Genomic DNA, 14,595 nt, shown 5'->3' with positions numbered 1-14,595 from the left:
CAAAAGCATCACAAGAAATAACTTGGAGTCTGATTGCTACAATCTCTGTCACTCCTCCAGCTTTAGAGATGTGCAATAAATGTGGGCTTTGCCTCCGACGCCCACATCCCAAGAATGAGTAATAAAGCAGATGATTTATGTAGAATTCCAGTAATTTCTGAATGGAAATTCTACACCTCCCCTGTGTTCCTGTGATTTCTGAATGGAATTCTCTTGATGAACCAGCAATTAAGCTTAAAAATAATAATGATCGTAGACATTTAAACATTTAAACTGAATGAATTATTGGTGAGGAATGCCTACAGATCTGTCATTTCTTAAGAGATGCATCAGAAACACTGAGGAAATTCTGGTCTAACTGATATCAAATTATCTTCAGTAAAGGAGATATATATGTCCTTGAGGGGCCGAATGGCCTACTTATGCTCCTATTTTTTATGTTATGTACTTACTGCTGTTCCTCCACATTATTCTTCCATAATTCTATCCAGTGACATCCTAGCAGCAGATGATTTATGTAGAATTCTAATAATTTCTGAATGGACCCTTACAGATGCCCTGTGTCTCAGTGATTCCTGAATGGAAATTCTACACCTCCCCTGTGTTCCTGCGATTCCTGAATGGAAATTCTACACCTTCCCTGTGTTCCTGCGATTCCTGAATGGTCCCTACACCGACCCTGTGTTCCTGTAATTTCTGAATGGACCCTTACACCTGCCCAGTATCCTAGTGATTCCTGAATGGGCCTTACACCTGCCCAGTGTCCTAGTGATTCCTGAATGGGCCTTACAGCTGCCCAGTATCCTCGTGATTTCTGAACGGAATCGCCTACTTATTATTTTATATAGTAGTAGCAGAAAGCAAATTAAATATCAATATCTAAGGCAGGCCAAAGCTTCCGGTGTAATAGCGTGGGCTGCCTGTGAATGTCCTCTGAGGGCAGTGTTATGATGTGTCCCAGGGTCTGATTAGGAGCTCCACAGTCACATGATGGGGATGCTTTAATCTTCCACCTGTGGAGAAGGAGGTAGCATCGACCATGACTGGTTCTGAGGCGGTTGATGGTTGTCCACTGTTTGCGAAGAAGCTTTGATCCTTCAGGTTGTACTGTGGGGTCCTCTATAAGGAATCCATTCCGTATGTCGCAGTTCTTCCAAGCATTTCCTGCTCTTGCCCTCTGCCCCATCTGATATTGCAATGGAGTGGGGGTTTGGGGTCTGAGTGCGCCCGTTACATCTTCCATTGAACGAGTTCCCCCTCGGGAATGAAGTTGGCTGAATATTTCTGTGAAACAAGACTGGGACGGGCTGACCTAACGAACAGGGCAAGAAGAGGCACTGAATTCGACACTGATTTTTAATGAAAGTGACACAATCACTCTGTTAACTATACGCATAAAATATGATTTAACAGGCTAATCGAGATAGAATAACGATATTAGCAACAAGGCACACTTCCCCTTTAAGTAGAAGCTACTTTAAATGTTGACTTCACCTTTAAAATAACTAGAAGAAACTTGCATTTATATAGCGCCTTTCACAACCATCTCAAAGCGCTTTACAGCCAGTGAAGTACTTTTGGAGTGTAGTCGTGTAGTCATTGTTGTAATGTGGGAAACACAGCAACCAATTTGCGCACAGCAAGCTGCCAGAAACAGCAACATGATAACGACCCAGATAATCAGTTTCAGTGATGTTGATTGAGAGATAAATATTGGCCAGTACACCGGGCAGAACTCCCCTGCTGGGATCTTTTACATCCATCTGTGAGAGCAGACGGGGCTCGGTTTAACGTCTCATCCGAAAAGCAGCACTTGCAACAGTGCAGCGCTCTCTCAGCATTGCATTGGGAGTGTCAGCCGAGATTTATGTGTTCAAGTCCCTGGAGTGGGACTTGAACCCACACAACCTTCTGACTCAGAGGCGAAAGGGCAAACCACTGAACCACAGCATTAACGTAATGCCACACAAATTGAGACACACAGATGCAACTATACAGCTGGAAGGGTAGCTGGGATGTGTCATTAAGCTCCTTATGTTTCATGTCATTTATCATGCCAGTGGTCATTTTAGTTGAGCGGTGCGAGGAATGTTCTGGAACTGCCGCTGGCTCTACAGAGCAGTCTCATGAGTTGAGAGCCGGAATCTCCCAAATGGTGTCATTAAACTAATGGCCCCACACCTGCGAGCAACACTCTGTGAGGTTCTGCCCTAAACACGACATTTGACATTGCTATTAATACACTGTAATAATTCATTGCCGCAACATCATACAAAGCAACAGTGCCGCCCCAGCTGGAGTACTGTGTCCCATTCTGGGCACCGTACTTTGGGAAGGATGTGAAGGCTTTGGAGAGACTGCAGAAGAGATTTATAAGAATGGTCCCAAGAATGAAGGACTTCATTTAGGTGGATAGACTGGAGAAGCTGGGGTTAAGCTAAGAACATAAGAAATAAGAGCAGGAGTAGGCCATTTGGCCCCTCGAGCCTGCTCCGTCATTTAATATGATCATGGACTCAGGTCCACTTCCCTGCCCGCTCTCCATAACTCCTTAATCCCTTATCGGTTAAGAAACTGTCTATCTCTGTCTTAAATTTATTCAATGTCCTTGCTTCCACAGCTCTCTGAGGCAGTGAATTCCACAGATTTGCAACCCTCTGAGAGAAGAAATTCATAGAAACATAGAAACATAGAAAATAGGTGCAGGAGTAGGCCATTTGGCCCTTCGAGCCTGCACTGCCATTCAATGAGCTCATGGCTTAACATGCAACTTCAGTACCCCATTCCTGTTTTTTCGCCATAGCCCTTGATCCCCCTAGTAGTAAGGACTTCATCTAACTCCTTTTTGAATATATTTAGTGAATTGGCCTCAACAACTTTCTGTGGTAGAGAATTCCACAGGTTCACCACTCTCTGGGTGAAGAAGTTTCTCCTCATCTCGGTCCTAAATGGCTTACCCCTTATCCTTAGACTGTGACCCCTGGTTCTGGACTTCCTCAACATTGGGAACATTCTTCCTGCATCTAACCTGTCTAAACCCTTCAGGATTTTAAATGTTTCTATGAGGTCCCCTCTCATTCTTCTGAGCTCCAGTGAATACAAGCCCAGTTGATCCAGTCTTTCTTGATATGTCAGTCCCGCCATCCCGGGAATCAGTCTGGTGAACCTTTGCTGCACTCCCTCAATAGCAAGAATATCCTTCCTCAAGTTAGGAGACCTCCTCCTCATCTCAGTTTTAAATGGGCGGCCCTTTATTCTAAGATTATGCCCCCTAGTTCTCGTCTCCCCTATCAGTGTAAACATCCTCGCTGCATCCACCTTGTCAAGCCCCCTCATAATCTTATACATTTCGGTTGTTCTCCTTAGAGGAGATTTGACAGAGGTGGTTCAAATCATGAAGTGTTTAGACAGAGTAAATAAAGCGAATGGCTGAAGGGTCGATAACAGGAGGGCATAGATTTAAGGTGTTTGACAAATGGACCAGAGGCAACACGAAGAAAAACATTCTTACGCAGCGAGTGGTTAGGATTTGGAATGCACCGCTTGCTAGGGTGGTGGATACAGATTCAATCGTAGCCTTCAAAAGGGAATCGGATAAATATTTGAACGGGAAGAAAATTGCAGGGCTATGGGGAAAGAGCGGGACAGTGGGACTGATTGGATTGCTCTTCAGGCAAGGAAAGGACATTGAAGGCCTTATGACAGCCAACTTGCACATACCTTGGTGTCAACCTCTGGGTCAGAAGGTTGTCCCACTCCAGAGATTTGAGCACAAAAATCTAGCCTGATGCTCCAGTGCAGTGCTGTGAGGGAGTGCTGCACTGTCAGAGGAGCCGTCCTTCAGATAAGACGTTAAACCGAGGCCCCGTCTGTTCTCTCAGATGGATATGAAAAGCCGCATGGCATGAAAGAAAGAAAGACTTGCATTTATATAGTGCTTTTCATGACCACCAGACGTCTCAAAGCTGATGAAGTATTTTTGGAGTGTCGTCATTGTTGTAATGTGGGAAACAAAGAACTCTCCTGGTCTCCTAGCCAATATTTATTCCTAAACCAACATCACCGTAAGCAGATTGCCTGGTCGTTTATCTTATTGCTCTTTGTGGGACTATGCTGTGTTACTACATCACAACAGTGACCAAACTTCAAAAGTACTTACGTGGGCTGAGAAACATTTTGGGACGTCTTGAAGTCGTAAAAGGCACTCGATAGTTACAATTTGGACTGCACTGTCAACAAGACTCCGTGAGGGATCTGGTCAATCCAGCCACTCGGGACTTGATAGGGGTGGGGTGGGGGTGTGCGAAGGTGAGCTGGACCACTGCCTGAAGTGGGTAAGGTCACACAGCCGCATGACAGATTATTTTTTTTTTTGCCCTGCAAACGTTTGCGGCCAAAAGAGATTGACTTTAACTGGAACGAACCCATCAGGTGCAGCCAGGAAATGGTTTGGGTTATTAATTGCTGTTCACTTAACAGAATTATTCATTTAACAAGAACTCAGTGGAGTGGAATGAAGTGCACAGTAATTTCTCTCTTTATTTTTTTTTTCCCCTTTAAACATTTGATATGGTGAAAAGTGCCCTTCACAGAAATAAATTTAAATGGGTTTAATATTTCACTTTCCTTCCACTTTGAAAGGCTGTACTGAGGCATTGCGAAAACTCTTGACAGATATTGTGATGATAATCTTGCAGAGTAACATCGTAACACAGGGGTCAAGACTGTTTAGATTGCCACAGCAGTTATGTAAAACCATTCTTGATAAAGTACTGTTGGGCTGTCAGTCCAAGTAACACAAGGCCACATTGCATGTTACAAGTCACAGCTCTGCCTTCTGACCTTACAGTGGTTCTATTGCTTAAATACCAGAATTATTGTTCTCCAAAACTGCGACAATTGGACATCACACTTTAGGAAGGATGTCAAGGCCCAGGAGAGGCGTGAGTTCGGGGACCAGAAGAGCCGAGGGCCCAGGGGCAGCACGGGCCCAGCCCGCACTGCGATATGTGTGCGCACTAGGTCCGTGCAGCAGAGCCGGTCTCCAGTCGTCTTGGTTAATCCTTGCCACTGGACCAAGGCCTAGCTCTGTCAAGTCCGTGTGGTGGCTGGTGTGCAACGGCCACCCCACGTTAAAAAAATCCACACACAGGCATCTTCCACCCTTCAGGATGTAGTTCGGGGTCCGGAATATTAGGTCCTTCATTGAAACACCTGTGAACTTTTTGGCGTGGAAGCAAGTCATCCTCGACTCGAGGGACCGCCTATGATGCTGACCAGGGTTGAAGGATTTCAGTTGCGTAAAGAGACTGGAGAAGCTGGGATTGTTCTCCTTCGAGCAGAAGGGCCGGCAACCAGAGGACACAGATTGAAGGTTATTGGCAAAAGAAACATGAGATGAAATGAGGAGAAATATCTTTACGCTGCGAGTTATAATCTGGAACGCACTGCCTGAAAGGGCAGTGGAAGGAGATTGAATAGTAACTTTCAAAAGGAAATTGGATAAATAACTGAAGCGGGGGTGGGGGAGAAATTGCAGGGCTATGGGGAAAGGGCAGGGGGAGTGGGACTAATTGGATCACTCTTTCAAGGAGCCGGCACAGGCACGATGGGCCGAATGGGCACCTTGTGTGCTGTAACCGTTCTATGGGCCCAAGTTTCGGGCCGCGCCCAGAACGGCGCAGCCCTGACCTGGACGCCCGTTTTTCGCGTCCGAAAGTGCGCCTAAAAAATACTTACCTATTCTCCGGCTCCCTGCAGGTCCTCGGGAGCTGGGCGAGGCACAGCACGAGCTGTGGGGGGGCGGAGCCAGGTCCCTGCACTGAAAACAGTGCCGGGACCTCTGCACAGGCATGCTACAGTGGGCGCGCATGTGCAGTAGCTCCAGGCGCCCGAAACTGTATGGGAGGGGCCCGAAGCACGCAGTCCCTAGCCCTGGCCGAATGGGCTCACTGGGGCTGTGAGGATCAGGCTGCACCTCCCTCGCCCAGCTCCTGCTTCCTCCCTTCAGCTGGCTCTCTTAAACACCGCCCCCCCCACCCCCAGCTCCCGCTCCGAATCTCCCCCAACCCGACCCGACTCCCCCACCGGACCCGACTTGACTCCCCCCCCAGACCCGACTCGACTACCCCCCCCCCCCACGACCTGACTCCCGCTTCCCCCCCCCCCGGACCTGACCCCCGCTTCCCCCCCACACCCCCCAGACCCGACCCGACTCGACTCCCGCCCCCCACCCACCCCACCCCCCGGACCCGACCCACCCCCACCCCCCAGGACCCGACCCGACCCTCGGCCACCAACTTTAGCTCATGGGACCCCGCCCGAAGTCTTGGTCCCGGCCGGGCCGGGCCGGGCCTGTTCAGCCTCCCTCTCCCCTCTCCTCTTCCCTTCCCTGTCTCCCTCCCTCCCTCCCTTCTCCTCCTCCCTCTCCCTCTGCCCCTCCCCTCCCTCCCTTCTCCCCCTCCCTCCCTCCCCCCCCTCCTTCTCCCCCTCCCTCTCTCTCTCCCTCCCCTCCCTCCCTCTCCCCCTTTCCCCCTCCCTCCTCCCCTTCTCCCCTTCCTCCCTCTCCCCCTCCCCACCCTCCCTCCCTCTCCCCCTCCCCTCCCTCCCTCCCTCTCCCCCTCTCCCCCTCCCTCTCTCCCTCCCCCTCCCCTCGCTGTCAGAAACACAGACACTGACAGACAGATAGTGAGAGGCACACACAGACAGACAGAGAGATAGAGACACTGACAGAGACACACCGGGATGGGGTGGGGGGGGGGGGGCTGTCCCAGCACACTGTTGGAGGACTCCCGGTGCTGCAGTTGGTAAGAAGAAAATGTTTTATTTATTGATTTTTAAATTTTTAAAATTTTTTATTAATTTTTTTTGATTGATTTATTGGTTGATTTATTGATGTATTTATCATTTATTATTGATGATGGCTCTTAATTTGTAAAACTGAAGTGTTTAATGTTTGTAAACTTCCCTTTAAACCCCCTTCCCCCCCATTCCCTACACCTGATTTGTAACCTACGCCTGATTTTCTAAAGTGTAGACAAGGTTTTTTCGAACGTACAAAAATCTTCACTTACTCCATTCTAAGTTAGTTTGGAGTAAGTTTTCACTGCCTAAACTTTCAAAGCAGGCGTAAGCCGGACACACCCACTTTTGAAAAAAAAAATCTGTTCCAAACTGAAACTGTTCTAACTGACTAGAACTGGAGCAAACTAAATGCCGAGAATTGCAATTTCTAAGATACTCCATTCTAAAGCAGTTGCTCAAAAAAAACAGGAACAACTCAGGCCGAAACTTGGCCCCTATGATTCTACGTGCTTCAAGGAGATAAAGGCTCTGACAGTAACGTTACACCAAGCCTGAGATTCCAGTGGATGCTGTTGCATGGATACACACACTGTTGGTAAGTGGCGAAGTCATTGTGGATGAGATGTCTTTACGTTTCTTGCACACCTCACACCAAGCGAAATCAAGTAACTGCGTGGGTAGAAGCTGTAGGCGAGTAGACTTGTACAACAGCAGCAGGTGCTCAATCAGAAACCACAACAACAACTTGAATTTATATAGCGCCTTTAACACAGTAAAATGTCCCAAGGTGCTTCACAACAGCGTAATCAAACATAATTTGACACCAAGCCACATTATCATCATCATAGGCAGTCCCTCGAAGCGAGGATGACTTGCTTCCACACCGAAAAGGGATGAGTTCACAGGTGTTTCAATGAAGGACCTAATATTCCAGATCCTGAACTACATGTTGAAGGGTGGAAGATGCCTGTGCGTGGGTTTTTTTAACGTGGGGTGGCCGTTGCACACCAGCCACCACACGGGCTTGACAGAGCTAGGTCTTGGTCCAGTGGCAAGGATTACCCAGAACCGACTGGAGACCAGCTCTGCTGCACAGACCAAGTGCGCGCACATATCACAGTGTCGGCTGACCCGTGCTGCCCCTGGGCACTCACCTCTTCTGGGCAACCGAACTCACGCCTCTCCTGGGCCACGATCACATCCTCTTGCCATTCCTTCGCCCTGACCTCGCTTAACACTGCAGTCAGCCGTCGCCTCCATAAGGAGATATTAAGACATGTGACCAAAAGCTTGGTCAAAGAGGTTGGTTTTGTGGAACGTCTTAAAGGAGGAAAGCGAGGTAGAGAGGCAGAGAGGTTTAGAGAGTGAGTTCCAGAGTTTGGGGCCCAGGCATCTGAAAGTATGGCCACCGATGGTGGAACAATTAAAATCGGGGATGCTCAAGAGCCAGAATTGGGGACAATAAGAACATAAGAAATAGGAGCAGGAGTAGGCCATACGGCCCCTCGAGCCTGCTCCGCCATTTAATATGATCATGGCTGATCTGATTATGGACTCAGGTCCACTTCCCCGCTCGTTCCCCATAACCCCTTATCCCCTTATCGTTTAAGAAACTGTCTATTTCTGTCTTAAATTTATTCAGTGTCCCAGCTTCCACAGCTCTCTGAGGCAGCGAATTCCACAGATTTACAACCCGCTGAGAGAAGAAATTTCTCCTCATCTCAGTTTTAAATGGGCGGCCCCTTATTCTAAGATCATGCCCTCTAGTTCTAGTCTCCCCTATCAGTGGAAACATCCTCTCTGCATCCACCTTGTCAAGCCCCCTCATAATCTTATACGTTTCGATAAGATCATCTCTCATTCTTCTGAATTCCAATGAGTACAGGCCCAACCTCTTCAACCTTTCCTCATAAGTCAACCCCCTCATCTCCGGAATCAACCCAGTGAACCTTCTCTGAACTGCCTCCAAACAAGTATATCCTTTCGTAAATATGGAAACCAAAACTGCCCGCAGTATTCCAGGTGTGGCTTCACCAAAACCTTATATAGCTGTCGCAAGACTTCCCTGCTTTTATACCCCATCCCCTTTGCAATAAAGACCAAGACATCATTGGCCTTGCTGATCACTTGCTGTACCTGCATACTATCCTTTTGTGTTTCATGCACAATACCTCTAGGTCCCGATGCACTGCAGTACTTTGCAATCTTTCTCCATTTAAATAATAACTTGCTCTTTGATTTTTTTCTGCCAAAGTGCATGACCTCTTTACGGCAGGTAACCCAGTATAAAAGGGAACTCACAGCATGTTGTCGGCACTCAGGAGATGCAAATAAAGGACTGCAGGTCTGCACAGATTAAGTATCATACCCTGCCTCGTGGAGTCATTACTAAAGGTGCCTGCATACACTACAATAACGCTCCTGTGCAAAGCCTTGGGACGTTTCACTAATTTAAAGGCACTATATAAATGCAAGTTGTTGCTGTTAGGTCTGGGTAAAGCTATGCTTATTACCCAGCAATGTGCGGCGACCCGGAAATCAGTGCGGTCCCGGCTTGCTAGACCATCAGCAGGCCGGGGCCATTGGAGGGAGGGACAAGCGGTGGCGAACCAGTTCAGGGAGCAGCACATACTGCTGCAGGGGGGGCGATGGCTGCGAAGAGAGCGGCTGGATTGGACGTCACCCAAAAACCCAGCTCGGTGGTTGGAGTGCGGGCAGGTCCAGCAGGAGCGGTGAGGTTGGGGCGCAGGAGCGGCGAGAGATTGCGGAACGATGTGATCGGGGCCCAGGGGAAGCGTGAGTTCGGGGCCCAGGGGCAGCACGGGCCCAGCCCACACTGCGATATGTGTGTGCACTAGGTCCGTGCAGCAGAGCTGGTCTCCAATCGTCCTGGTTAACCCTTGCCACTGGATCAAGACCTAGCTCTGTCGAGCCCGTGTGGTGGCTGGTGTGCAACGGCCACCCCACGTTAAAAAAATCCACACACAGGCATCTTCCACCCTTCAGGATGTAGTTCAGGACCTGGAATATTGGGTCCTTCATTGAAACACCTGTGAACTTATCCATTTTTGGCGTGGAAGCAAGTCATCCTCGATATGAGGGACTGCCTATGAGATGATGAGACCAGTGTTGTAAGGGAGGGATATTGAGCAGCTTCAGTGGGTATGTGAAGTACTGAAGGTAGTTAGCATCCGTGTGTCCTGGGGCAATATTTATTCCGCAACCAACATAACAAAAACAGTTTATCTGGTCATTATCACATTGCTGTTTGTGGGAGCTTGCTGTGTGCAAATTGGCTGCCGCGTTTCCCACATTACAACACTCCAAAGCACTTCATTGGCTGAAAAGCACTTTGAGACGTCCGGCGGTTGTGAAAGGCGCTATATAAATGCAAGCCTTTCTTTTTCTTTTTTCTCTATGTCCATCTGAGAGAGCAGACAGGGCTTCAGTTGAACATCTTATCCGAAAGACGGCACCTCCAACAGTGCAGCACTCCCTCAGCACTGTACTGGGAGTGTCAGCTTAAATTATGTGCTCACGCCTCCGGAGTGAGGCCCACTGAGCCACAGCTGACATCTGGGAGATGTCTGTAACAACAGGGCTGTAAGAGCAATCAATTACTGTTAATAAGGGAGCTATTAGGGCCTTTAGTGAGGTGAAAAAGTTAGAAATACTGGAAGATATTTGCAAGGGACCCTTTTTAAGATCCAGTAAGGTGACCCAGCACTGTGGGAACACAAGACGCTTTCATTATTTTCCATCTGTACAAATATAATGAGCTCGGATTTGGTGAAGGTCTCCGCCCACCCAATTGCCGCCCAAAGGAGCGCCGATGGCCGCTGAAGTACCGGACGGTACTTTGGGCGGGGTTTTCATCAAAAAGATCCCTCAATGGTCAGCAGGCAGCAAATGAGGGACTTACGCCGCCTATCTGGGTGGCAGCGGGCGGGAGCTCTCATTCTCTGTGGCAAAGGCATTTGCCGCCCAAGTGCCGCCGAGGATGGAGTCGGGGCCCACGGAGGGTCGAAGACCTGCAAAGAAAAAGCATGAAAAAAAAACATCGGAACACCTTCAGGGGATCCCATACAGGTAAGTCCCTGTAAAGAAAAAAATGTAAAGATGTTTACTCACCTTTTTTTTTGAGCTCTCCATACCTACCGTCGGAGACAGACCAGCCTCCTCACAGCGGTCCACCCCCGTTCTGCCGCCGACTCCCGCCCGCATCAGTCTGGCATCTCGGGGGGGCGGGAGTCCACTTACGCCACTCGGCCGCCCGCTGACGTTAGCGGGCGCTTCCCGGCGGCTTTCCCCTCCCGCCCGCTCCAGACCAGATCGAAACTGGCACTGGGCGGAACCCGAGGAGGAATGTGGGTGGCAGTTGGCGGTGAGTGCATCAAATTCGGGCCCAATATATACAGATTGAACTAAGTGAATATATAAGAACATAAACATAAGAACATAAGAATTAGGAACAGGAGTAGGCCATCTAGCCCCTCAAGCCTGCTCCGCCATTCAACAAGATCATAGCTGATCTGGCCGTGGACTCAGCTCCACTTACCCACCCGCTCCCCGTAACCCTTAATTCCCTTATTGGTTAAAAATCTATCTATCTGTGATTTGAATACATTCAATGAGCTAGCCTCAACTGCTTCCTTGGGCAGAGAATTCCACAGATTCACAACCCTCTGGGAGAAGAAATTCTTTCTCAACTCGGTTTTAAATTGGCTCCGTATTTTGAGGCTGTGCCCCCTAGTTCTAGTCTCCCCGACCAGTGGAAACAACCTCTCTGCCTCTACCTTGTCTCTCCCTTTCATTATTTTAAATGTTTCTATAAGATCACCCCTCATCCTTCTGAACTCCAACGAGTAAAGACCCAGTCTACTCAATCTATCATAAGGTAACCCCCTCATCTCCGGAATCAGCCTAGTGAATCGTCTCTGTACCCCCTCCAAAGCTAGTATATCCTTCCTTAAGTAAGGTGACCAAAACTGCACGCAGTACTCCAGGTGCGGCTTTACCAATACCCTATACAGTTGCAGAAGGACCTCCTTGCTTTTGTACTCCATCCCTCTCGCAATGAAGGCCAACATTCCATTCACCTTCCTGATTACCTGCTGCACCTGCAAACTAACTTTTTGGGATTCATGCACAAGGACCCCCAGGTCCCTCTGCACCGCAGCATGTTGTAATTTCTCCCCATTCAAATAATATTCCCTTTTACTGTTTTTTTTCCCAAGGTGGATGACCTCACACTTTCCGACATTGTATTCCATCTGCCAAACCTTAGCCCATTCGCTTAACCTATCTAAATCTCTTTGCAGCCTCTCTGTGTCCTCTACACAACCCGCTTTCCCACTAATCTTTGTGTCATCTGCAAATTTTGTTACACTACACTCTGTCCCCTCTTCCAGGTCATCTATGTATATTGTAAACAGTTGTGGTCCCAGCACCGATCCCTGTGGCACACCACTAACCACCGATTTCCAACCCGAAAAGGACCCATTTATCCCGACTCTCTGCTTTCTGTTCGCCAGCCAATTCTCTATCCATGCTAATACATTTCCTCTGACTCCGCGTACCTTTATCTTCTGCATAAGGCACAGGGGCAGGAGGTTGCCATTCGGCCCCTCGAGCCTGCTCTGCCATTCAATAAGATCTGGCTGATCTTCTGCATCAACTCCGCTTTCCTGCCCGATCCCTATATCCCTTGATGTCCAAAAAAATCTGTCAATCACAGTCTTGAATGTACTCAACGACTGAGCTTCGACAGACCCCGGGGTAGAGAATTCCAAACAACCCCTGAGTGAAGAAATTTCTCATCTCAGTCCTAAATGGCTGACCCCTTATCCTGAGACTGTGACCCCTGGTTCTAGACACTCCAGCCGGAGCAAACAGCCTCGCAGCATCTACCTTGTCAAGGCCTCTAAGAATTTGACATGTTTCAATTAGATCACCTCATTCTTCTAAACTCCAGAGAATATAGGCCCATTTTACTCAATCTCGTCCTAGGACAGTCCCTTAATCCCAGGAACCAGTCTAATGAACCTTCGTTGCACCCCGTCTAAGGTAAGTATGTCCACAGTACTCGAGGTGTGGTCTCACAAAAGCCCTATATAATTGCAACAAATCTTCCTTACTCTTATACTCCAACCCCCTTGAAATAAAGGCTGCCATGAACAGGTACAGAAAATAATCAAAAAGGCTAAGGAATGCTGGCCTTTATATCCCGAGGACTAGAATACAAGTGGGTAGATGTTATGCTGCAGATGGACAAAACCCTGGTCAAACCACACCTGGAGTATTGTGATCATCATCATAGGCAGTCCCTCGAAATCGAGGAAGACTTGCTTCCACTCTAAAAGTGAGTTCTCAGGTGACTGAACAGTCCAATACAGGAATTACAGTCTCTGTCACAGGTGGGACAGACAGTGGTTGAGGGAAAGGGTGGGTGGGGAGTCTGGTTTGCCGCACGCTCCTTCCGCTACCTGCGCTTGCTTTCTGCATGCTCTCGGCGACGAGACTCGAGCACTGTGAGCAGTTCTGGGCACTATGCCTTAGGAAGGATATATTGGCCTTGGAGGGAGTGCATCGTAGATTTACCAGAATGACACTTCAAGGGTTAAGTTACGAGGAGAGATTACACAAATTAGGGTTGTATTCCTTAGAATTTAGAAGGTTAAGGAGTGATCTGATCGAAGTTTTCAAGATATTAAGAGGAACAGATAGGGCAGATCGAGAGAAACTATTTCTGCTGGTTGGGGAGTCTAGGACTAGGGGACACAGTCTATAAATTAGAGCCAGACCTTTCAGGAGTGAAATGAGGCAACACTTCGACACACAAAGGGCCCAAGTTTCGGGCCGCGCCTAAAACGGCGCAGCCCGGACCTGGACGTCTGTTTTTCACGCCACAAAGTGCGCCTAAAAAAAACTTACCTATTCTCCGGTTCCCTGCAGATCCTCTGGAGTCAGGCGCGGCGCAGCATGAGCTGTGGGGGGGCGGAGCCAGTTCTCTGCGCTGAAAACAGTGCCGGGACCTCTGCACATGCGCGCTACAGTGGGCGCGCATGTGCAGTAGCTCCAGGCGCCCAAAACTGTATGGGAGGGGCCCGAAGCACGCAGCCCCTAGCCCTGGCCGAATGGCCTCACTGGGGCTGTGTGGATAAGGCTCCTCCCACCCGACCGGACCCGACCCCCGCTCTCCGCCCCCCCACCCCCCCCCCCCCGGCGACCCGACCTCCGCTTCCACCCCCCCCGACCCGCCCTCCTCGCCCCCCCCCCCCCGGACCTCCGCGACTCTCTCTCCCCCCCCGACTCTTCCCCCCACCCCCCCGACCTCCGCGACTCTCCCACCCCAACCTCCGTGACTCTCCTCCCGACCCCGGACCTCCGCGATTCCCCCCCCGAGACCCGACGCCACCTACCTGTAAATCCAGCTCGAAGTCTTGGGCCCGGCCGTTCAGCCTCCTTCTCTCCCTTCCCCCCCCCCCACCTCTCTCATCTCTCCTTCCCTCCCTCCCTCCCTCCTCTCTCCTTTGCTCCATCCCTCCCTCCTTCCTTCCTTCCCTCCTCTCTCCTTCCCTCCCTCCATCCTCTCTCCCTCCCTCTCTCCATCCCCTCTCCCCCCCTTCTCCCCCCTCTCCCCCCTCCTCTTCCCCCCCCAACCCACCCCTCCTCCTCCCTCCCCATCCCCCTCTTCCTCCCCCCCACCCCCCTCCTCCTCTCCCCCGGTCCCTCCTCCCCCCTCCTCCTCCCCCCCACCTCCCTCCTCCTCCTCCCCATCCCCCACCCCCC

Source organism: Pristiophorus japonicus, chromosome 24 (genome assembly GCF_044704955.1).
Source record: "Pristiophorus japonicus isolate sPriJap1 chromosome 24, sPriJap1.hap1, whole genome shotgun sequence".
NCBI lineage: Eukaryota > Metazoa > Chordata > Chondrichthyes > Pristiophoridae > Pristiophorus > Pristiophorus japonicus.
This window is presented reverse-complemented; position numbering follows the sequence as displayed.